At 38.2% G+C, this 26,622-nt stretch overlaps 1 protein-coding gene and 3 non-coding genes across 4 annotated transcripts in view; 3 read left to right on the forward strand and 1 right to left on the reverse strand.

Annotated features, from left to right (window-relative positions):
* LOC133637216 (5S ribosomal RNA) overlaps window positions 1–9 on the forward strand; it is a 119-nt gene extending 110 nt beyond the window's left edge. Inside the window, exon 1 of the ribosomal RNA XR_009823005.1 lies at window positions 1–9. This exon is cut by the window's left edge and continues 110 nt beyond it. This is a non-coding gene — a ribosomal RNA (5S ribosomal RNA).
* LOC133636330 (zinc finger protein 25-like) overlaps window positions 1–26,622 on the reverse strand; it is a 1,044,419-nt gene that overhangs the window by 691,483 nt on the left and 326,314 nt on the right. The gene's annotated exons all lie outside the window — the stretch shown is intronic.
* Window positions 378–496, forward strand: LOC133636984 (5S ribosomal RNA). The gene has a single exon (XR_009822778.1). It is a non-coding gene; the product is annotated as a 5S ribosomal RNA (ribosomal RNA).
* On the forward strand, window positions 865–983 carry LOC133636985 (5S ribosomal RNA). The gene has a single exon (XR_009822779.1). It is a non-coding gene; the product is annotated as a 5S ribosomal RNA (ribosomal RNA).

A 26,622-nucleotide genomic window follows, 5' to 3' on the forward strand; every position in this document is an offset into this window, starting at 1 on the left:
CTGTAAGCTTTTGGTACGCTCCCAGCATAGGATGCCCTTTCCCCCTTTTGCTTTTGTCACAATGGCTATAGGTACTTGCCATACTTGTCAATACAGCTACATAATTCTCGTACAAACAAAACGCTGCTCTCCACCCCATACACATTTGTTTAGTTTTGACTCGGTTTGGGATTGATAGCAAGATTTGCAGTGTCGCCAACAGTGACATTTGTGCCTCAAGGCACTTCAGTGCTAACAGAGGTTTAAAAGTCCAAAAAGTTGGACAGGCTGACAAAAAGATCAGTGATTGTTGTATCACACACGCATTGCTCATTGCAGAAAGGTCCTGTCAACCAGCTTGTCACATTTAAAAATCTGATTTTGAGGGCAATTTCTTGGCTTACGGCCATACTACCCTGAGCACGCCCGATCTCGTCAGATCTCGGAAGCCAAGCTGGGTCGGGCCTGGTTAGTACTTGAATGGGAGACTGCCTGGGAATACCAGGTGCCGTAAGCTTTTGGTACGCCCCCAGAATAGGGTGCCCTTTCCCCCTTTTGCTTTTGTTACAACGGCTATAGGTACTTGCCATACTTGTCAATACAGCTACATATTGCTCGTCCAAACAAAACACTGCTCTCCACCCAATACACATTTGTTTAGTTTTGACTCGGTTTGGGATTGATAGCAAGATTTGCAGTGTCGCCAACAGTGACACATGTGCCTCAAGGCACTTCAGTGCTAACAGAGGTTTAAAAGTCCAAAAAGTTGGACAGGCTGACAAAAAGATCAGTGATTGTTGTATCACACACGCATTGCTCATTGCAGAAAGGTCCTGTCAACCAGCTTGTCACATTTAAAAATCTGATTTTGAGGGCAATTTCTTGGCTTACGGCCATACTACCCTGAGCACGCCCGATCTCGTCAGATCTCGGAAGCCAAGCTGGGTCGGGCCTGGTTAGTACTTGAATGGGAGACTGCCTGGGAATACCAGGTGCCGTAAGCTTTTGGTACGCCCCCAGAATAGGGTGCCCTTTCCCCCTTTTGCTTTTGTTACAACGGCTATAGGTACTTGCCATACTTGTCAATACAGCTACATATTGCTCGTCCAAACAAAACACTGCTCTCCACCCAATACACATTTGTTTAGTTTTGACTCGGTTTGGGATTGATAGCAAGATTTGCAGTGTCGCCAACAGTGACACATGTGCCTCAAGGCACTTCAGTGCTAACAGAGGTTTAAAAGTCCAAAGAGTTGGACAGGCTGACAAAAAGATCAGTGATTGTTGTATCACACACGCATTGCTCATTGCAGAAAGGTCCTGTCAACCAGCTTGTCACATTTAAAAATTTGATTTTGAGGGCAATTTCTTGGTTTACGGCCATACTACCCTGAGCACGCCCGATCTCGGAAGCTAAGCCGGGTAGGGCCTGGTTAGTACTTGGATGGGAGACTGCCTGGGAATGGCTGACGACCCCCCCAAGTCCAGATCGGGGTTGACGGTGATGATGATCATTCCGCTACCTCCCAAGAAAGGAGCTTCTTTTCAAAACCACATTTTATACTTTTTTGACACTAGACCGTACGAAAAATAATTAATTTCCTGCAGCTGATAAGAAGAGGGGAGAGTATTATTAATACTATTACTCTTCACGTTTAGTAACTACAAGAAGTGAATGCAGTAACAGTTTGTAGCAATATAACAATATAACAATGTATCATAATTATTACACAATATGAGAATGTGTGCTGTATAAATTAATGAATGAATTACTTCATTTAATTATAGCAAATTTATCACAGTAATTATGCAGGGAACACCTAAACTGATGTGTTGTGTTAATTTAGCAATACAAAGTGTAGTTGTTGATTGTTTAATTTTATTTCTAATGAATTAAACACAACATTAAACCAAGTACAAGAGCAAATTGGGCAGATTTTGCCAATGTATTGTGTTAATTAAGCACTATAAAATATATGACAATGATTTACTCATCAGTTGCTTTATTTTATTTATAAAAGCTTAGACCACAAATGAAAAGACGTACAAGAGGCCGTGTATTTAAAAAGTGTTAGTTTGCATTTCTCTTGAAGGACTTGGATGACACAACAGTCCCGTACGTTGGGTGATACAGCAGGATCATCTTCTTCAAGGATTGTAAGGATGCCAATCCGAGCACTCTTTCTTCTGGCCTGAAAAAATGTGTCAGCAATAGGACCTGAAAAATACTCCTGACCTAAAAATACTCATACAAAAGAAAAGTGGAATAAAAGAGGAAACAGGTGAAATGTAACGAGAAAAAGTTGCAATGTTGATCATTTTAACTCAAAGCTGCCATGCAGGCTGTTTTTTCCCTTTAAAACTTTCACTGCTCAAAAAATAACAATAAATCAAATCACATCATATATTCCACTTTGAAATATTTTTTGGGGAAAATACTGCTTATTTTTTGGGGGAAATATTGCATATTTTGGGGGGGGAAATATTGCATATTTTTTTACTGAAAATATTGCATATTTTTTAGGGAAAATATTGCAGATTTTTTGGGGGAAATATTACATATTTGGGGGGGGGGATATTGCATATTTTTAGGGAAAATATTGCATATTTTTTAGGGGGAAAATATTGCATATATTTTGCGGGTAAAATATTGCATATTTTTTAGGGAAAATATTGCATATTTTGGGGGGAAAATATAGCATATTTTTTAGGTAAAAAATTGCATTTTCTTTGGGGAAAACATTGCATCTTTTGGGGGGAAAATATTGCATATTTTTGGGGGAAAATATTGCATATATTTTGGGGGGAAAATATTGCATATTTTTAGGGAACATATTGCATATTTTTGGGGGGAAATATTGCATATTTTTTAGGGAAAAAATTGCATATCTTTTAGGGAAAAAAATGCATATATTTGGGGGGAAATATTGCATATTTCTTGAGGGAAATATTCCATATTTTTTGGGGAAAATATTGCATAATTTTAGGGGGAAAATATTGCATATATTTTGCGGGTAAAATATTGCATATTTTTTGGGGAAAATATTGCATATTTTTTGGGGAAAATATTGCACATTTTGTGTGTTTGCCATATTTGCCATAACGCTTTCTTTGATCTTATCCACAACAAGGGGAAGTGGTATTTTGTCGATAAACGCTGTATACATGGACAATACACATCGTTCCAAAAGTGATCGCTTGTTTCATGGAAGCCGCCATGTTGAGACGTAGACAACTCATGAATATTAATGAGTATTATAATAAGGCGGCTCAACAGAGCTCTGTGATTGGTCTGTTGAGCAAGACCGTCTCCTCGACTGTGCTCAACATAGCTATTTGATTGGTCTGTTGAGGAAACTCTCTGCTCAATGATTGGTCTGTTGAGCAGAGCTTCTGGACTCGGAGGTGCACAAGCCTGGGAATACCAGGTGCTGTAAACTTTTGGTGACGCTCCCAGCAAAGGGCGCCCTTTTCCTCTTTTGCTTTTGTCACAACGGCTATAGGTACTTGCCATACTTGTCAATACAGCACTGTAAAAAAAAAAAAGTTGAGAAAACGCAAAATTTTCAAGGCAACATGATGCAACCAGATTTTTGCGTTTTCTCAACTTTTGAATACTATTGTTGACTTAACTAAGATTTACAAGTTGAGATAAGAGTTATGTCAACTCGGATCTTCTTGTTCACCAAATTATGATATTTTTGTGGGACCAACAATAAAATTCATGCTTCAATTCCATGTATTTTTACCTTCAACAAACTCATATATTCTTGTTGAACTTTGACTACTGTTGTTGACTTAACTAAGATTTCCAAGTTTAGATAAGAGTTATGCCAACTCGATCTTGTTCACCTAATTATGATATTTACGTCGGACCTGTTACGGCTCAGACCCCTGCCTGCCATGCGCACCTTGGGACACGCCCACGGCCGCGCAAACCCAGGGACGCGCCGCGCGCGTCTCCGCCCTGCAGCAGCCGCCAGCTGCAAACACTCACCGGTTATCTGCGCACCTGTTACTGATGAGGGTGTGCCGGATAAAGGCAGGGTGGACCCAAGGATCGGCGCGGGAACTTAGTTTTGTCATGGTGTACCGTAAGCGTCAAGCTTTATGCTCTTGTCTTGTTTTCCTCTCCGTGGCGTACTTGTCCCTTGTTTCTCCTGTGTCCCCCGCAGAATTCCCTCCGTCGCCTTGGTAGTGAGCTGTGCACCTCACTTCTCTGGACCCCTCTGGATTCTGACTGCCTCCCCAATCCTTGACTTCCCCCGCATTGGACTCGGACTTCTCTCTTCCCTGGACTTCCTCATCTCTCGTTCAACACTTTGGTAACACACATTCCAGTTAAATACTACACATAATCTTACACCATACACACCCTTGGATCTATTTCACACTCCATTTTCCTTAGTTTATTATATTAGTATTGTTTGTTATTATTATATATATATATATATATATATATATATATATATATATATATATATATATATATATATATATATATATATATATATATATATATATATATATATATATAATAAAACATTGTTCATACTTCCCCCTGGTGTATGTTTGCCGTCACCTCCCCTTAGTAAACACAACAGGACCAACAAAAAAGTTCATGCTTCAATTCCATTTATTTTTACCTTCAACTAACTCGGAAATTCTTGTTACTTCAGTTAGAAAACTTCCTTTACAAGTCAAGTAACATTTATGTTGCTGTAATTGTTTTTAAGAAATGCTGAATGAATAAATAAAATAAAGAGCACACATCAAAAACCTTGTTTATTTCTCATTCAGAAACATGTTTAACATCAGGGTTAAATTGGGTGTGTCACAGACCTTGACACTTTCCCAGGTATTTTCTTTAAAGTGAATAAAACACTTCCCTAACAGTAAAATTGGATCCCTGTAACACTGAAGTTAAAAGCTAAGAAATAAATGTTTTCACAGCAGCCAGGCAATATAATTGTGTAATGATTTGATGATAGAATTATCATCATAGAGAAAATTTGTTTTGTAAATTAGAACAGTTGACAAACTTGATCAGTTGACAGTGAATATGCACCTCTTGTAAACCTCACTCAACTGTAAAGAAACATTTTGTATCTACATTGAAGTGAGATTCACAGAATACCATCATGCTACATAACCCGCCAGAACTCTGTACTGCCTTTGCATACCTCTTTGGCCTACTGTATGCCATGAGCATTGATTATCCAAAGGAGATGAAGTACACCTATGAAGCCATTCAGACTATCTTTTTCAAGCTTGGCTCTGTGCTCAAGTCCCCTCTGCCTCTGAAATAGATTAACGATTCTTTATTTTCTTTTTTTTTTTTAAAGAATCTCTATTTCTGAGGCAGAGGAGACTTGAGCACAGAGCTAAGCTCGAAAAAGATAGTCTGAATGGCTTCATAGGTGTACTTCATCTCCTTCGGATAATCAATGTTCATGGCATACAGTAGGCCAAAGAGGTATGCAAAGGCAGTACCGAGGTCTGGCGGGTTATGTAGCATGATGGTATTTTGTGAATCTCACTCAATTTTAAATACATTTTGAAAAAAATAAAATAAAAAAAATTGTTTATCACACTTAAAGAAAAAAAATACAATTGTTTTCCGTGAGGTCTTGCATGTTTTAAATCACTGGCCGTGAAGTTTTATATGAGCACTAACCACAATGCACTAGAACAGGCAGCAAACATAGGTTGGCTTCCACATTAAGAGTCACAGCAAAAGCTTTGTTTTCAGAGACCTTGTCCGCTGTGAGCACTGAGAGACAAGCTCGAAAAAGATAGACTGAATTGTTTCAAAGGTGTACTTCATCTCCTTTGGATAATCAATGTTCATGGCATACAGTAGGCCAAAGAGGTATGCAAAGGCGGTACCGAGGTCTGGCAGGTCATGTAGCACGATGGAACCTTCCAACACAACAGCCCAGTCCCGTACGTTGGGTGATACAGCAGGATCATCTTCTTCAAGGATTGTAAGGATGCCAACAGACACGCCTCGGAGCACTCTTTCTTCAGGGTCAGTTTCCTGAGGAATAGTAACAGGTGCATGATTGAGTGTTAGGTCGAACAAAAGGATGTAATTAGGGCCCGACTGGTATGGATCTTCTGGGAACGATTACAATTTTACAATGTTCAAAAAAATGGAAAAAACCCTTAAATTACTTTCAAATTAATTGAAGGCAGAACATTAACCATTAAATATTTAAAAAAATTGGGGCAGGAACTTTTCTTTATGGTTATATGCATTGGCTAAAGAATATGACATTTGGGCATTAAAAAACATCTCTGGGCACAAAATGAAATCTACACAAAGTGTATTATGCATAAAATCTTTGTCATCAGCTATGAGATCCTACTCAAAATGTTAAAATAGTAATAGTTTTTTAGCTTGTTGCCCCACTCTCCGGTTCAAGACAAGGCAACAGAAATCATTCATTTGAACTGTTTGTGCATTTTTGAAGGAATAGGCGAAGGTTGTTCATCGCAAATAAGCTTAGCTCAAAAACTAGCAGTCAATTGGAAGTGTTAGCTTGCCGCCCCCGACTGTGAGCCAGGGTGAATTTAGTTTATATTCAACAGACATTCATCAGCAACGTCGTCTTCTCTTCTGCAACTTAAAACTAACACCATGTAGTCGGAATAGAGTTGTAAAGTTTATCTTCTGACTGTTGGCGAAGGCAGGCTACCAATAGACTACCAGTATTTGAGCTAATCTAACAAGCGATGAGGAACCATTGCCTGATTCTTCTTCAAAAATGCATGCACAGTTAAAGGAATGGTTTCTATCGACAAATCTTAAACCAGAGAGCAGGGCAACAAGCTAGAATATGAAAATGTTGAACTATTCCATTAAAGCTACATTAGGCCAAATTACTTGTAATTTTCAAGTAAATTTCCTGTTATTGTTATTATTACTTACCAAATACTGCAGGAAAAACTTAGTTGTGTCGTCCCGGACAAAAACGGGGAGGCATCTCAGTGCTGTCATCTTTCGGTGAGACACAATGTCTGATGTCTATAGAGTATACAGTGGAAAGCATAAGCATATACATTAGTGAAGCACCATAGTGGATTTATACAGATGGAAAAATCAAAAGTTGCTTTTAGTAATGACCAGTAGACCGCAAGTCTGACCAGTAGCATGCTCAAGAAAAGGGAAAAAAAACACTTCAAGCCTTCGGACTAGTGCATTTTCTACTTTAACAAATTAAAAACTGTTATAATGATCAAATGGCACAAACTAAGAACATATAGCAATGACTGATAAGATCCATTTTACTGACACATGTCCATCACTTACCTGTTCATCAAGCTTATCCAGGAAGTCTTCTATTTGCTGACCAAAAGCTCCCTTTCTAGCTCGGTACAGTCTGAGCAGGCGAGGCACATCATTCTCAAGGGACTCATTAAAAGTCTTCAGGAGGTCTTTACTGGTGATGCCATGAAATTCTTCAGATATATGAAAAACACAATCAGCGAAAAAAATGGCATTTAACTTGAATCACAATGTGAGCTTTTGACTTCAAATTTCAGGGCTGATGGTATAGTGGGGTGCTTTATGTTGGAGGAGCATGTAGTGGAGTGGTAGTGTCGTACAATTTCTGACCTTTTGACCTATATTTCTTGTCTTTTAAGAATGTCCGCTCATTTTCAATTCTCTTCTATTTTGTGCCATTGAATGGACCAGTTGTGGGACAAAGGTGAATATGGAGTTATGCCAACCTGTCTACAGAATGTTTAGAATTTCCAAATATGACTAAGAGATACAAGGTTGTTTTGGAACAGACAAAACCAAAACAAAACAATCATGACGCACTAGATAAAAAACAGTGACGCACAAGAGACATATAAAAAATGGCAGAAGACCGGAACTCGACAGTGATTTTGGCTTGTGTGTGTCTTGTGTGCTCTGGAGTACATTGTGTCTGCTTGCACGGACAACTTAATTCAACCTGCACTTCTGATAATGGGTAAATACATTTGTTGTACTAAACTACTTTTGTTGCCTGCTTAAGCTTCGGACAATCCACTACACAAATTGGCGTCACGAACAGGATGGCACAGAAGCTACAGGTCGACAGCCGCTCCTGCTCTCTCTGTCAGGCAGACAGTGTGTTGCACGCGCGCATCACAAGGTAAGCAGTTTGCTTTAAAGTGTAAACATTTTCTGCCTGGAGAGAGCCGGATCGATAAGACTAATTGCTGAATCTATTTTTGATAAAAGATAGGTTTAGTCAGGTTCTCCAAAAGCAACCTGGAATGGGGTAAATTATGGTTGGATTGAGTTGTTTTATATGTGATCATTTGTCTGTGTGTTTGTTGAAAACTTGTGATTTCTTGTTTTTAGCTATAAGGGGATTGTTAATAGAATTTTGGTGGTTTGGAGTGTTTTTGAAGCATAGACGATGTGAGACGAAACATTTCTTTTAACCTCTTCATCCTCTGTCGTTGTTGGCAGAGGATGCTTTTTTCTGCAAGTACATGGTTAGCCGGAGTTGGACACAGCGAAATTTAAGGCAAGGTTTGCTAACTGGTGTGACATTTGGCCCACACAAATTTATGACGTCTATGAAGGTCCTACGTATCTGTCTATGTGGAAACTGCAGCCGGGTAAAAAGCCTGATATAAGGTGATCGTTCAGTGATTCCGGTAAAGGAGATTATCTGAGCAAAGTTGTCACGAATTTGGAAATTTGCTGCAGTATAGATGGATAGAGTTAAGGGCTCCGTATGGTAGAGCCTTGGTGAAACTATATGGACTGACCAGACACGATGTACTGTAGGATTGGTGGGTGATTCCTGGTGATTCTACAGCGCCTTAGGCCGATTATCCGTGTTGGTCAGGAAGGATAACGCAGGTGCTGCTCCAATGAAACGGGTTAATCGCCGTTGTATGAGCAATGATCGAACCTGGTTTTTGTGATATGAGACGGCCGATTCCACAAAAGCACGCGTGCATTAGTTGTTTATATTTGTCCAGACATGGGGTGGTATTGTAATTTATAAATGTGTGTGTATAATGATGAATGCTGAAATGTGTGTGTATTGAGTGAGTCAGTTTATGTTGGTACATTTAGATATATGCGTAGTTTAATAACTTTTGTGTAGCACCTGGTTTCTTATCTGGTTTAATTCCCCCCCCTTCCTCCCCCCCCCCCTCCCCTCCCCTCCCTTTACGCTTTTTCTCACAGCCCCGCTATCTGTAAAAGTTGGGAAATTGTCCAAAATGTGTGTGCTTGTGATAAAATAGACAAAGTTATGTACAGAAAACATATGAGTGAATGATCCATCCATATAATTATCTTCTTCCGCTTATCAAGAGGTTGGATCGCGGAGGCAGCAGCCTAAGCAGGGAAGCCCAGTACTCCCCCTCTTTGGCGCTGCGAGCGAATTCCAGTCATTTGAATTTGTTTTTAACTGTGCTGGTGATTCTGACTGTGCGATATTATAGTTGTAAGAAGGCATTAAAACTATAAATACGGAAAAAAGGCTCTCGCTCTCTGGTAAATTCTCTGTGTGTGAGTGCGTGTGTGACGCATATAAAAAAAAAGGAGTCTCAGCTGGGAGACATTTTGAGATAAGAGTGTGTCATTGTGACGAGGCTGTGTGAGTGACAGCTGCACGAAACGTGGTTCGAAGAGGTGTGACACAGCTAGGTTAGCATTGAGCTAGGTTAGCATTGAGCTAGGTTAGCATTGAGTTAGCATAGCATTGGATTAGTTTAGCATTGAGCTAGGTTTAAAGAATAAATAAATAAATAAATAAATAAAAAACTATATATATATATATATATATATATATATATATATATATATATATATATATATATATATATATATATATATATATATATATATATATATATATATTTATATATATATATATATATATATATATATATATATATATATATATATATATATATATATATATATATATATATATATATATATATATATATATATATATATATATATATATATATATAGTGGACAGCTGTACTCAATCTGAAGAGAAGGCTGACAGGTTGGTTTTGATAATAGGAAAAATAAAATATACTGTATATGAATAAATAAACATTTAAATATCAATACATACATTTGGACTGGGACATTGAAGCATTGTTAAATTCCTTAGTCATTAATTATGTGTGTAATATACTGTATTGAACAGCCTTGTTGCTTATCTGATCCATCCAGTTCCTGTGTGGAAGTGGAGACAAACACACACACACACGCACATCATAGGTTGGAACACATTGTAGCTTTGAATTAATAATGATACAGCAAACACATTAAATAAAATTAAATTTAATAAAGGTAAATTGATTATTTAATTATATTGAAATTTTTATTATTTCAAGAATAATCACGATGAAGTAAAATTTAAATTTATATTCTAAAACATCTAAAAACATCTGTGAATCATAGAGTCTGAGGAAGTACAGATAAGAATCGCCAACACTCAGCGCCATAGTCAAAACAAAACGTAGAGAAGCGCTAAACAAATTCTAATCAGAAGGAAGACAGACCAAAATATGAGAACTTAAGTAAACAGACAGCAAGTAAACCAGAAATAATAATGTAAATAAATAACAAAAGAAAGCAAAATTTCAAAGTGATAAATAAAGGTGCATGTAGAATTACATGTAAAGAATAAAACTAAATGGAAATAACTGTCTGCAAGATGAGCATGACGTCATGAATTGTGCTCGGGTTAGTAATAGATAGATAGATGGACAGATAACACGTTATTGATTCCTTCAGGAGAGTTCCCTCAGGAAGAAGAAGTAAAAAGTAAACAGTAACTAATAAGGGTATGAATGGAAACAAAATAGAAAAATATTACAAGGAGAATAAAAAGAGAACAGTAAAATAAGAATATAATAAGAGAAACTAGGCATTAACGACCATGATATAAAAAAGTATTGTACTAATAATAATAATAATAATAATAACTGGGATTTATATAGCGCTTTTCTAAGTACCCAAAGTCACTTTACATTTTAAAAACCCATCATTCATTCACACCTGGTGGTGGTAAGCTACTTTCGTAGCCACAGCTGCCCTGGGGTAGTACTGTTATTGTTTTGCATTCCCTGTTATCCTAGCCCCCCCCAAAGAGGAGTTGTACAGTCTAATGATGTGTGAGACAAAGGATTTTTATAGTCTAAACCAGTAGTTCTCAAAGGAGGGTATGGTGTTTCCGCCCGGACAAAAAAAGGAGGTACTTGAAGGTATGCCAAAGGGTACCTGAGATTTTAAATATTTTAAAATAGCGACAATTCAAAATCCTTTATAAATATAATTATAGAATAATACTTCAACAAAATAAATATTTAGAATTAAGTTCACGGGTCCAGATGAATCACTATTACAATATCCAAAGAAGTTTGATGATAGATTATATGTATAGAAATCTTTAGTATAATTTAATCACTTGTTTAAATTTAAAAAACGTTTTAGTTATTCTTACATTTTTTGTTGTCCAAATAGTTCAAGTAAGACCACAACAAATGAGCAAAATGTTGCACTGCTATACAATTTCATAAATCAGAAATTGATGACATTATGCTGTATTTTATTTCTTTATTTTCCTGGGAAAAAAAGATTGAAAACCACTGCCCTAAATCATATTAAAGCCAAAATTATAAAATGCAGGTTATGAAGGAGGAAAAATTGTTACGAGATAAATAATGATACAGGTTTAGATTGCTGCTGACCCTGTTGTATTTTATAAGACTGATTATTTTGGATTATTGTGTTTGTATTGTGAGAGAAGGAGAGAGAGTGAGAGAGAGAGGAAGAGAGAGCAGGTGAAGGAAGATTGTGGGTGAAGAGGATGGTTTGAGAAAATATGGGAAAAGGATGTTTATAACCTTACGTTATGTGAATGGTTTCTAGGAGAACAGAAAATAGAAACATTGTGTGAAGTGTAAGGAAGAGATGGATACAGGATGTTGTTTGTAAAGGAAAACGAAAGTGAAGAAAAGATGAGAAAGTGACAAATGAAGGTATTCGTAAATGGTATGCTGTTGCTTGTGGTTAGCTGCAAGTTTGTTTAATTGTTTGTTTGTTTAGTTGTTTGAGTGAAATGGGAAGAAATCAATAGGAATAATTACATGCAAAATGGAATAAAACTATGATAGATAATGAATGAATAGATGAAATAAGTTTATTTTGGTCATATAATCAACCATCAACCAATTTGTGTGAGCAGTTTAACAGTAAATTAGACATATTAACAATCATACACATTTACACACAGAAAAGAAAAGAAAAAGAATGACCGAAAAAAAAGAATAGGCGGAAGCCAAAGCTTATATTGACCTATGATATACAATTACTGAACATTAAATTACCTGGAACATCAACGTTAAAAGATTAAAGTAAATGTTACTAAATTTTATAATGTTCAAAAAACTTTACTTTTCAAGGGTCTCTTAAACCATAAAAAAAAACTACATGTGTTCAGCTCATCACTGAGGATGGTCCATTATTTAACTCCTAAAACTGAAATACATTTGTGTTTTTATTTTTATTTTACTTGACCTATTTCAAAAATCAATATCCCCCGTAAATGATAGTTTTCTCCTCATAATGTAAATAAGCTAAGAATACAAACTGGAAGGCTGTTGTTCTTTACTCGAAACATAAATGCCATTGTTTTAAAAATAGATTATCTGAACATTTAACACATTATGACTTATAAAAATGGATTGGTATGATCATAATAATAATGCTTTGTGTATTATTGAAATGAGCCTGTTAATTTTAAGTATTGGGTCTATATTTCTTCTATAAACATTTCCCCAAACTTCAAAACAATATTACATATTGAAAAATAAATGAATAATATAACATGTGCAGACATTTCTTATTCAGCATGTGTTTTACTTTATACCGAATGGCAATGGATTTGGATATTTTTCTTTAATATGTTCAATATGCGGCTTCCAACATATTAATGATCAATTACTATTCTCAAGAATGTAGTTCATATACTCTGTCAATTTCCACTTGATTCAACTTTAATTTTTGTTTCACAATTTGACTTTGCACCCCGGACAGGTCGTCACCTCATCATAGGGCCAACACAGATAGATAGACAGACAACATTCAAACACTAGGGCAAATTTAGTCTTATCAATTTCCCCATATTGAGATCTATTACTTAAAATAACTACTAAACCACTGTTGTGAAACACCTTTCTAATTTATGGGAGTATTGGGATAGGATTGAGGAAGATGTCTGCTGTGGTGGTGGTTAGTTTGGAAATTAATTTAATAAAAGTAAGTTTAAGTCGGGTAACTTTAAAGTGTAGTCTGACATTTTTAATTTGGAGTAATTTATTTTTATTTAGACATTGCAGTACACCATACTTCTGGATGTTGAGCTAAAAGAGGATAATGGCATGACAGAATAAAGTTAAAGTACCAATGATTGTCACACACACACTGGGTGTGGTGAAATTTGTCCTCTGCATTTGACCCATCCCCTTGATCGCCCCCTGGGAGGTGGGGGGAGCAGTGGGCAGCAGCGGTGCCGCGCCCGGGAATCATTTTTGGTGATTTGGCTCCCAAATTTTTTATAGTCTTTGGTATGACTCGGCCGGGGTTTTGAACTTGCGACCTGCCGATCTCAGGGCGGACAATCTAACCACTAGGCCACTGAGATGAAGGAGGCAAACCAAATCTCAACAGCTGTCAGTTAGCTATAGATTTTGAGAGTATAATGCGAATAACTATAACTTTACAACTGTTTGCTGTGAATAGTGTTGAATAATAATTACAAATAACAGCCTGCATTAATAATTAGAATAAGAGCCGATATGTAAAGTGTTAAAAAGAGGAGAAGTGTGATTAGGGCTGGTGCTTAGAGCATGGCCTTGTGTTTGTTGTGACTAGGTTGGATAACCAGTCGGAGACGGGCAAGGCAGCTTTGTTTGTGTGGCGTTTTTCATGCAACAAAGTGAAATGAAAGAAAATAAAAGCAAAATTAAAATGGAGACAATAAAAATAAACACAGTGCGGACGTTAAAAGTTAAAATATTAAAAGATTTAGCTGAAAGATAAGGAGAAACGTGAATAAAAACATTCTTTTGTTTTGGAGAATATCACGCACAGCGGGAGGTCAGAGTGCAAGCATAACAGCTTGCTCGCGCCTACTGATAGACAAATGATAGTTTAAATTAACTTATAGATAATCTTTAAGTGAATTAAAAGGGTACTTAAATACACATGAAGTAGTACGTATAATCTTTGAATTAGGGTTATTGATTAACATTTAATGGGATAGTTAAGACTGTGATTTTAAAACGTGATATGCAAAATTGAACTAACCGAGAGGATATGAAAACGATGGGTGTACATGTTTTGAGTTCCAAATTCTGGAGGAAAAAAAAAAGCTCAACAAAACGTAAAACCATACAGACGGACTTGGGTGGTAGCCACGGTTGTGCTAGGTCAAGCAAGGGTGGAAAGGATATGCAGCTGGGGGACTGCCAACTTCTCTGAACAAGACAAGCTCCAAAGTTGTAGCCAGAACAAGCTCACAAAAAATACAGGTGTGACAGAGGACGCCCACAGCAGGACGAACAGCAGGATACAAACAGACCCCTGCTGGACATAAGTGTCAACGGACAATGTTCAACACGATCTTTGAAGCATTCCTTTGTGGTCAACCTGCACACACCTTGTAATGACCTGCTTACGAACTGTGCCCTGACAATTCAATACTGCACAGAAGGAACTTCCTGATGTTGCCTGACAGCACGACATCAGATGACAACTACTGGGGACGCCTCCCAGGAAGGAATGGAGGACGGGGACTGCTCCAACTGTCCTAGCACTGGCTGACTGAGGTGCGTCCGTGTGCCCTGCCACCCAAACCGCCAAAGTGTATGATCACCAATTAGACGACTCATAATAGGAGCCTTTTGACTCTTATATATGGTGGGACTCAAGGTATGGCCGCTCATGTGAACTATCCCACGTGATTCCCAGAGCCAAAAAAAAAAAAAAAAGTCTGCGGGCTATAGAGCGTTTTCTATTCAGGCTCCAGTACCCTGGAATGCCCTCCCGGTAACAGTTAGAGATGCTACCTCAGTAGAAGCATTTAAGTCCCATCTTAAAACTAATTTGTATAATCTAGCCTTTAAAAAAAAAAAACTTTTTTTAGACCAGTTGATCTGCCGTTTCTTTTCTTCTCTCCTCTTCTCCCCTGTCCCTTGCGAGGGGGAGTTGCATAGGTCCGGTGGCCATGGATGAAGTGCTGGCTGTCCAGAGTCGGGACCCCGGGTGGACCACTAGCCCGTGCATCGGTTGGGGACATCTCTGCGCTGCTGACCCGTCTCCGCTCGGGATGGTTTCCTGTTGGCCCCGCTGTGGACTGGACTCCCGCTGATGTGTTGGATCCACTGTGGACTGGACTTTCACAATGTTATGTCAGACCCACTCGACATCCATTCCTTTCGGTCTCCCCTAGAGGGGGGGGGTTACCCACATATGCGGTCCTCTCCAAGGTTTCTCATAGTCATTCACCGACGTCCCACTGGGGTGAGTTTTTCCTTGCCCGTATGTGGGCTCTGTACCGAGGATGTCGTTGTGGCTTGTACAGCCCTTTGAGACACTTGTGATTTAGGGCTATATAAATAAACATTGATTGATTGATTGATTGATCCTTACAACAATTAGCATGGTATAAGATGGACAATTGCTGTCCCACTTTGTTCCCTCTGTCCTGCCTACGAAACCAAAAATTTAGGTCAAATGATAAAACAGGGCGTAGCTGCCGCTGATTGAACCGATACGCTAATACCACATTTTCAATTATTTCAGTTGTCTGTTAAAAACATAGCTATTGGTTGCAATTTGGACACTCCTGCTGTAGGCTACAAGGAGCTAGCAGCTACACAACAGCTGAGCTAAAATAACATTTAAGCATATCAAATAATTATAGTTGCTTATTACATACACAAAGTCGCTTAGAGACAGAAGTCTGTAGAAAGTATTCAGTAACAAACGTGTCCGCATTATTAAACTTTCTACCACAGGAAACATACTGAACAAATACAGCAGTTACTGTCAGACTCTAATCCGGATTACCTTGTCTATCGGAGACATGGTTAAAACCCACAACACCTTTCGTTCTAATTAATGTCCCGGGGTACAAGATTACAGAAAAGACAGATCGAGTGACAAAGGGGGGAGGAATTATGATTTATGAAAGGGAAAACATTAAAAGTAGATCAAGTTGAGTATGTTAAAATTTAATTTAATTTAATTTTCCTTAGAAATGTATTTCAAGGTAATTGTAGTATACCGACCGACCACAGCTAAAGACATTTTTCTTGATTCATTTTCAGACATCCTCAAACAGCATAGTATGAAAGAAGTAATGTCACGGGGGACGTTAATCTGGACTGGTTAAATAAAACACGTAGAAAGAAACTTAAGGACATTATAAACGGCTTCTACATGATACAAATGATAAGCAGCCCTACTAGAATTACAATTGGATGACAAAAATTAAAGAGATCATCTGTAAATACACGAATACAAAACCAGAAAGAAGAGTGCTAAAATAAAAATACCTTGGATTAATAAAACAATTTGGATTCTAACAAAGACATTGGGACTCAGCTCTCAAAAGAGCAATTAAAACAGGTCTAAATACAGATCGTATGATTTTAAAAGTATTGACGAACAAAGTTACAATGTTTATGCGGAAGTCTAAGGCTGACTTTCATTTAGAATTAATCAAAGCTGTAAAAGGGAACATTAGACAGTTATGGAAAACCATGTACAAACAACACTATAACATTAAATATCAATCAAATTTAATTGATATTAAATGGCGCTACTATCGCAGACAGTCTGGACATAAGTAATAATTTTAATGAACATTTCATCCAGTCTGTACAAACCCTGAATAAAAAGTCCCTCAAAATCAGTGCAAATAATTGTCATTTATTCAGGATGGACTAATTTTAGAATTAACAAATGAAACAAAGTTAAACAAAATCTTCACTGCATTATCAGGCTCACAATCTAGAGATATATATATGGGTTGGACACTATCTTCCTAAAAACATATAAGGATTGTATTATTGCTCATATAACAACGATTGGTAAATAAATGAATAACGGAAAACACTTTCCCTACCACGTCGAGAAACTGCTACTATAATTAAATCCATAAAGCAGGAAATAAAGAAGACCAGAACATGTACAGACCAATTAGCCTTCTCCACGTTATAACAAAAGGAATAGAAAATTTGAAGTTAAAAAGTGGCTTTGGAGCAATCAAGGCTGCTCACACTGTCACTAAGAGGGGCATTATGTTGACACATCAACTTAATGTGTATTATATTTATCCATTAATGCATTTTTGTTGTAAATTGTGAGGTATGGCTGTTAAAATCTTGGTTGTTTTTACGAATGAGGACAGATGTGAACAAGAGCATTTATTGTCTTTGTGTGATGATGTAAATAAGGTGTGGTTGTATTGTATATTAAGAATGTGTCCATGAAGGGGCATTTTAGGACTTCTCTTAATCTGATTACATGCTACAGTATGATTATTTTTTGATTAATTATTTAATATTATGAATGTATATATTTATTATGATTAATTAGTGTCATAATTTTATTGCTTGATTTTTGGATCCCTTTAATTTAGGTAGCCAGGGACTACAGATGGAAAGTAGCTATTTAGATATAATCTGGTACAGAACATATCTGTTTCTGAACTTAATGTTTCTGTGCATTGTCCCATCATAGATAGACTAAATTAAATACAACTATTTAGTGAATTATTGAGGCCACAATAATTCACTAGGTGTTGTAAAATATCAAAGTACTATTGCAAAAGCGAACAGTGACCTCAAACATGACCTGTCCTCCGCCTCTGTTCTTGCTGCACTTGACTATCAGCTGCCTTTTCTTTTTCTTGGATGTTTCTGAAACTACTACTACTACCACTACTACTACTACTATTACTATTACTATGACTAACACTGTCCCTGTGAGAGGGACAGAGGGGGGAGGTGAGTTTGGATTGGGTCAAGTTTGAGCGTGTTGAGGTTTTATTTAATGGATATGATCAATCCGGTACAAGGATAAAGGAACGTAATGATTTAGATTGACAATTGCAGTGGTTGGCGGAAGCAACCCCAACCTCAAAGGAGGGTGCCAAGTCAGTAATTAAATGTTTTGTGAATGATCTAATATCCCGACATGGTTTCCCCAAAAAAGATTAGGTCAAACAACGGCACCCATTTTAAGAAAACAGGTTATCATCTTCAGTCACAAGATCAGCACTTCTCAGGACCAGCAGCTTCCTAGGAAGGTGGAAAGACCATGAGACCAAAATGGTAAGTTTGCAAAATGTAGAATTTGTGTGCCAGTTCCTCTGTGCAGATTTGAGGATGAAAGCAGCCACTCCAGATTCCCTTGCACTCGCTAAGAGGGGCACGGTCAAAGCTAATCCAGGACCAACACCCGATACCTGACTGGAGGGAACCGAGAGGAGGGACAACACCTTGCCAGCGATGACGAGAACAACTAAGGTTGCCAGCCAATGTGTCCACCGGGACTCCAGCAGCTGTGGAAAGAAGTGTCGGGAGTGCCGAAGCAGCGAGGAGGCCTGGAAACAAGCCGAGGGCCTGGACCAAAGCCCCACGCCCCATACTCTGCCCCCGCCTTCCCCAAAGCCCCCACAGCTCCAACTTTTTCTCAGCTTTTCCCCAATTTCGGCCAGCACAGACATGCCATTAAACAGTCTGCCCAATGGACTGAACCACACCCCAAAGAGAGACAGACTGTTTGAGTGGATCTCTTTCTTCACCAAGGCAGCCAAAAGCCCAACGAGGTGTCGGCAGGTCACCAGCCTGATGTACCACCGAGCCATCTATACGAGCACTAATCGAACATGGACTCATACGAAATTCAGTTGTGTGTTCAAAATCAATTGGTAGTTAACAATATTGGTAACTACATTCATTGCAAATGCCGGGAAACATATTTTTGCAAATGTCTTACAGTCATAAGTCTATATACATTCATCTATTTATGTTCAATGATGTTCATGATCAAAGTATTTGTTATTCCTTTACTAAATCAAAGGGTAGGCCACTAATTGTGTTCTGTGAGATGGTTTTACTGCAGGCTGGTAACAGCGATCGCTCTGAAGGAGGGTCATAGACGGAATTTTTGCCTCGTATAAAAACATTGAGGTTTTTGCCTATATCTGTGGTAGAGATCTAACTTAGTGGTCTACATCAGAAATTGTTTGGGTCCAGGGTCTTAGGACCCTGGAAGGAGGGTATGTCGTAGAATTTCTGACCTTTTGACCTATATTTCCTGTCTATTAAGAATGTCCGCTCATTTTCAATTCTCTTCTATTTTGTGCCATTGAATGGACCAGTTGTGGGACAAAGGTGAATATGGAGTTATGCCAACATGTCTACAGAATGTTTAGATTTTCCAAATATGACTAAGAGATACGAGGTTGTTTTGGAACAGACAAACCAAAACAAAACAATCATGACGCACTAGATAAAAACAGTGACGCACGAGATAAAAAACAGTGACACGCAAGAGACATATAAAAAATGGCAGAAGACCGGAACTCGACAGAGATTTTGGCTTGTGTGTGTCTTGTTTGCTCTGGAGTACATGTGGTCTGTCTGCACGGCCAACTCAATTCAACCTGCACTTCTGATAATGGGTAAATACATTTGTTGTACTAAACTACTTTTGTTGCCTGCTTAAGCTTCGGACAATCCACTACACAACACACAAACAATGTGGTCTACATACAACACACAAACAATGTGGTCTACATACAACACACAAACAATGTGGTCTACATACAACACACAAACAATGTGGTCTACATACAACACACAAACAATGTGGTCTACATACAACACACAAAGTCTGCTAAGCAATGTGGTCTACATACAACACACAAACAATGTGGTCTACATACAACACACAAAGTCTGCTAAGCAATGTGGTCTACATACAACCCACACAGCAGAAGACTCCTATACGGATCCGCCTTCAAGTCGCCCAACCTGCGTTACTGTCACATTCGTTTTGGCTCCGCCTAGAGGATAGAGCTCCGCCTCTGAAAATTGTACGGTCAGACAGCTGATCCTGAGCGGACTCGTGTCTGATTCGCATACGCGGACGCGACAAACTAAACCGGCGCGCGCCGCCTAGAGTTATAGGCTCCGCCTACGCGCGCTGAGCCGACCAATGTCTGCACCCGCAGACGTGGACGCGCCTACTAGCGTGTACGTGCATGAGCCAAGATCTCTGGACTTTCTTTGCTGGAACACGAACGTAAGTATAGATTCATTGATTTATTGTTACATTCGCAGTAAAGATCGGCCTTTGTGTTTCCATCATCATTTATGTATGATTGTAATGACGTTGTTTGATATTAGGACTAGCAGTAAAACTTTATATTCTGTAAAAAAAGGCTTTTATTTCCAGCGCCGCCTCCCAGAATGCTTTGCATGGGGACGTGCGTCTGACGTCACGTATTCAGAAAATTCGAAATGGCTGCACGTGGGAGGTGAGGCCCGAGCGAAGAAAAGTGGAAAAGAGTGTTATTCGTCAAAAAACCCACACAACGACGGTCATTTTTTCGCCGTGCTATTGTAAAATTGTCTTTTATCTGTGTTTTGTGAAGCCGGTGAGTAACGTTCAATACAGTTAACTTAGGCTATCTTTTGTTAGACGCTGTGAATGTGTGTAGGTTACATGCTACGATATTCCACATATTTCCAACTGGTCCAAACGAAAGCGTATTACTTTATTGTCAGTGTTGTTTAGGCCCAGGTCGCTATTACTTCGTTATAACAACGTAACGTTAACAGAGTGGAAACAGCCGTTCTTTGCTATTAATATGAGTGTGTATTATTTCTTTCTTTGTTCTTTAGTGGAGCTCGAGATCCTGTTTACTGTGGACTAGCTGTGTGTGACGCCATGTTGTTTTTGTTTCCATTACAAAAAAAAAGGTATGTCTATGTGTTTTTTGGCATAGTTAATTGTAGAAAAAAATATAAAATTAGGTGATGTGAGTGGGAAAAATTGCTGCACATATTAAGGATCCTTTTTCTTGATCTATATTTTTGTTATTTGCTGATGTATATATTTTATATGCTGTTTTTTATTTAATTAATTTATTAGAGACTATTTTATGCTTTATTTACCTTTTTTTTAATTATTATTTTATTTACTATTATTATTATTATTTCCACATGTAAGCATAAATAATTGATCATATTAGTACATTATTTGATTGCTTTGCTTAATGCATTCCATCATTTAATTCCACATACTGATATACTGAAGGTCTTAAGTGTTGTACGTGCATACAAATGTTTTAAATTACATTTCTCTCTAAGATGATTTTTCTCCTCTTTTTTTGAGAAGAATTGTTGTATATTCTTGGCTAGCAGGTTATGGTTTGCTTTGTTTATAATTTTAGCTGTTTGCAAATTCACTATGTTGTGGAATTTCAGTATCTTTGATTCAATAAATAAAGGATTTGTGTGTTGTCTATATACAATATTATATATTATTCTAACTGATCTTTATTGTAACACCGTTAATGAATGAAGTGTACTTTTGTAATTATTTCCCCATATTTCTACACAATAACTCAGATATGTAACACTAGTGAACAGTAGAGAATATGAAGTGATTTTTTGTCTAGAACATGTTTTGCTTTATTCATTATTGACGTGTTTCTTGCTACTTTATGTTGTATATTTTTTACTTGAGATTTCCAGTTCTATTTATCATCAATCATTATACCTAGAAATTTGGTTTCATTTACTCTTTCAATTTCTATTCTGTCTATTTGTATTTGTGTTTGACTTTCTCTTCTACTGTTACCAAATAGCATTATTTTAGTTTTACTGAGATTCAAAGATAGTCTGTTTTTGTCAAACCATCTTTTTAATTTGTTAATTTCTTCTGTTATTATTTGTATTATCTCCTGTGTGTTCTCTCCTGAACAAAACGCTGTTGTATCATCCGCAAATAATACTAACTATAAATCTTTTGTAACTTTACAAATGTCATTTATCTAGACATTGAATAATTTAGGTCCTATATTGATCCCTGAGGTACACCACAGGATATATTTAGCGTTGTAGACGAAACCACCACATTAATATTAAAGGCCTACTGAAATGAATTTTTTTTATTTAAACGGGGATAGCAGATCTATTCTATGTGTCATACTTGATCATTTCGCGATATTACCATATTTTTGCTGAAAGGATTTAGTATAGAACAACGACGATAAAGATTGCAACTTTTGGTATCTGATAAAAAAAAGGCTTGCACCTACCGGAAGTAGCGTGACGTAGTCAGTTGAACATATACGCAAAGTTCCCTATTGTTTACAATGATGGCCGCATGAAGTGAGAGAGATTCGGACCGAGAAAGCGACAATTTCCCCATTAATTTGAGCGAGGATGAAAGATTTGTGGATGAGTAAAGTGCAAGTGAAGGACTAGTGGGGAGTTGAAGCTATTCAGATAGGGAAGATGCTGTGAGAGCCGGGGGTGACCTGATATTCAGCTGGGAATGACTACAACAGTAAATAAACACAAGACATATATATACTCTATTAGCCACAACACAACCAGGCTTATATTTAATATGACACAAATTAATCCTGCATAAAAACACCTGCGTGTTTGTTATGCTAGCTCCTAGCTCCTCTGCTAGCTCCTAGCTCCATAGAACACGCCAATACAATTCAAACAGCTGATCAACACACACAATCACTCAGCCCAAAAGACCGTTTACCTAACCCAAGGTTCATAAAGCTTATATATTTTTAAAAAGTTACGTACGTGACGCGCACATACGGTCAAGTTATCGAATGTTTAGCAGCCAAGGCTGCATACTCACGGTACCTGATATTCAGCTGGGAATGACTACAACAGTAAATAAACACAAGACATATATATACTCTATTAGCCACAACACAACCAGGCTTATATTTAATATGCCACAAATTAATCCTGCATAATAACACCTGCGTGTTTGTTATGCTAGCTCCTAGCTCCTCTGCTAGCTCCTAGCTCCATAGAACACGCCAATACAATTCAAACACCCGATCAACACACACAATCACTCAGCCCAAAAGACCGTTCACCTAACCCAAGGTTCATAAAGCTTATATATTTTTAAAAACTTACGTACGTGACGCGCACGTACGGTACGGTACGTGTTATGCTAGCTCCTAGCTCCTCTGCTAGCTCCTAGCTCCATAGAACACGCCAATACAATTCAAACACATGATCAACACACACAATCACTCAGCCCAAAAGACCGTTCACCTAACCCAAGGTTCATAAAGCTTATATATTTTAAAAAAGTTACGTACATACGCAAAAAAAAGCCAAAGCTGCATACTCACAGTAGCACGTCTGCGTCTTTGTCATCCAAATCAAAGTAATCCTGGTAAGAGTCTGTGTTGTCCCAGTTCTCTACAGGCGTCTGTGTATCCAAATCAAAAGTCCTCCTGGTTAGAGTCTCTGTTATCCGAGTTCTTCCATCTTGACTGCATCTTTCGGGAATGTAAACAAAGAAGCGCCGGCTGTGTACTGTTGTGGCTGACTACGTTCGAAAAATACGTCCATTTCGCACCGACAACTTTCTTCTTTGTTTGCTCGGCTTCCTTCTCCATAATGCAATGAACATGATTGAAACAGATTCACGAACACAGATGTCCAGAATACTGTGGAATTATGAAATGAAAACAGAGCTTTTTCGTATCGGCTTCAATGTGGAAGGCATACCCGTGTTCGCCGGGCTACGTCACACGCATACGTCATCCTCAGAGGCGTTTCGAACCGGAAGTTTAGCGGCAAATTTAAAATGTCACTTTATAAGTTAACCCGGCCGTATTGGCATGTGTTATAATGTTAAGATTTCATCATTGATATATAAACTATCAGACTGCGTGGTCGGTAGTAGTGGCTTTCAGTAGGCCTTTAAAGATATGGTTAACATTCTTTGTGCTAAAGATATTCCCCTCTCCTTGTATCCCTTCTCCCAGCTCCACCGTCTCGCCGAGTGCCAGCAAGAGTCATGAGTACTTGTCAACTCGACTCCTCAACTGGAGATAACTTTCTAGGTAAAGACTGATCTCCAAAATAATATCTCAGCATCCAGTAACCATGGTTAACAGATCACAACCATTTAATACCAATTTATCTCCCTTAGCACCTCACCATGGGGAAGGATGTATTCATATGCCTTCACCAGCACCTGCATTAAACATGCAGAGAGTTACACAAGGTAGGGACTGATCTCTGTATACACTACACCCATCATTTCAAACCCTACTTTACGATTGAGCTGAAGTTCTGACTATTATGACCTGTACTTTTACCTTTCTTATAGTTCTTACCACCTTGGGACACCATTCAGGTAAAATCTCAGCTCATCGTACTTGCTTATTTGTATACACTAACACCTGTGCATGCTTTTGTCCACGTTGTTCCTTTGACGATGAATAAATACCCCTTTTCTTACTTTCTACATTAAGGGTGCCTTTTCATCTGATTACATTTATAATGAACAGGGACATTGCGGTTGTCCCAAGTGGATGGTATGATGATAGGATGGTTTTCTGGCCCAGCTATAAAAACACCGACAGAATTGAAAGGGCCGCTTTAAATGAGGAGCAGCATGAGCCAAACTGGCCAAGATTTGACGTTTCTGTTGTCCGAACTTGTGGTATGCAAATTCATAATCTTCTTGTTTAAAAATAACGTCATAGTTGCTTCTCTTTATGCTTGGAATAACCTATTGTGTCTATGTTCTGACCAGGTGTCTTGTAAGAGAGAGACCTGATTTATCATCATCAATAATAATAATATTCTGTTCAGCTCTACAGCTAATTTGAAACTCATGTTCATTTTAACATATTCAATTTTAGACAATTACAAAGACGCATTAAAAATAATGCAACAATATGGAAAGGGCTGCAACACCTCAGACCTGCAATCTGAGGCAGAGAACGAGGAGCTGCCAGAAAAAAGGAACAGGAAGCCAGTGTAAGTGTGTTCCGTCTTGTTTTTGTCATGTTTCTACAGTAATAGGAAGGTTATTTCCGGTAGCATTCAAAAATAGACCAGAGATGCTTGTACTATATGTATATTTGGCAATTTTGGTATTGCAATAATCCTAATGATATGGTTACCCAACAGCCATCGTCTCGGGGACTCAGATGATAGCGAAGAAGACCCGGGAAATGGTGACCTCACATCTCTGGGGTTGGCAAGCCAATTGCACTGGCAGAGTAAGGAATAATCTCTTAACATCGAAAACAACAAAACCACCAAAAGATATGGTTAACATTCTTAGTGCTAAAGATATTCCCCTCTCCTTGTATCCCTTCTCCCAGCTCCACCGTCTCGCCGAGTGCCAGCAAGAGTCATGAGTACTTGTCAACTCGACTCCTCAACTGGAGATAACTTTATAGGTAAAGATTGATCTCTGAAATAATATCTCAGCATCCAGTAACCATGGTTAACAGATCACAACCATTTAATACCAATTTATCTCCCTTAGCACCTCACCATGGGGAAGGACGCATTCATATGCCTTCACCAGCACCTGCATTAAACATGCAGAGAGTTACACAAGGTAGGGACTGATCTCTGAAATATTAGTGTATAGATAGGCCCCTTGGGTATTACCAGTCATGGTTAACTGATGGCTCTCTCACAATGCACACCTCACTAGGAACGGCAGTCCCTCCTCGACTCCCTCCACCCCCCTCACCAGCAGCCCTCAACATGTGGCAGACAGAGGAGCCTGGATCCAGCCTGGCCTACAGGCCAACATGGCGAGGGGGAAGAATGGCCGACAACATTTCCTGCTCTGGTGAGCAATAACTGACAAATACCGGATGGTCATTCTGTGCCACAAATTTTGGAAAAAATTCAAATTCACAAGCAATCACATATTTTCTTCAAACTTTGTCAATAACTTTTGTCATTAACTAAGGTCAATAGCTAATGTCAGGATTATGAGTAATGAGGATAAACACTGAAACATGTTAATTTTATACTGCTGTTTGTCAACATCGCCTGAGGTAATCCACATCCTTAGCCTGCTGGAAACTATTAAGCACAACCAAGACCAGCTGATTGCGAAGGTAAACTTCTTAAGCCTTGAATAGGTCAATATTTCATAATGACATTGATTTTGATTCATTATTATTTTTAAAAGAAAGAAACAGCCTACATGGCAGCTTTGTGTGATTAGAGTAAACATTGCTACATTTTCTTGTTACATTTCACCTGTTTGCTCTTTAAATACCACTTTTAATGTTTTTTATTTATTTCGATCATATTTTTTAAAAATGTGCCCTGGGGCCGTTAAAAAATGACCTGCAGGCCGCAAATGGCCCCCGGGCCGCACTTTGGACACCCCTGGCCTACACCAATACAAACATAGAATGATAGTACAAATATAATAAGAAAACAATGTCAACCTCCCAAAGTTGGGTTATGGATATTTATTTATGCCCCCCACCCCCAACCCCCCGCCGCCGTCATCCAACAGAGCCAAACAAG

This window comes from Entelurus aequoreus, linkage group LG20, assembly GCF_033978785.1.
Source record: "Entelurus aequoreus isolate RoL-2023_Sb linkage group LG20, RoL_Eaeq_v1.1, whole genome shotgun sequence".
NCBI lineage: Eukaryota > Metazoa > Chordata > Actinopteri > Syngnathiformes > Syngnathidae > Entelurus > Entelurus aequoreus.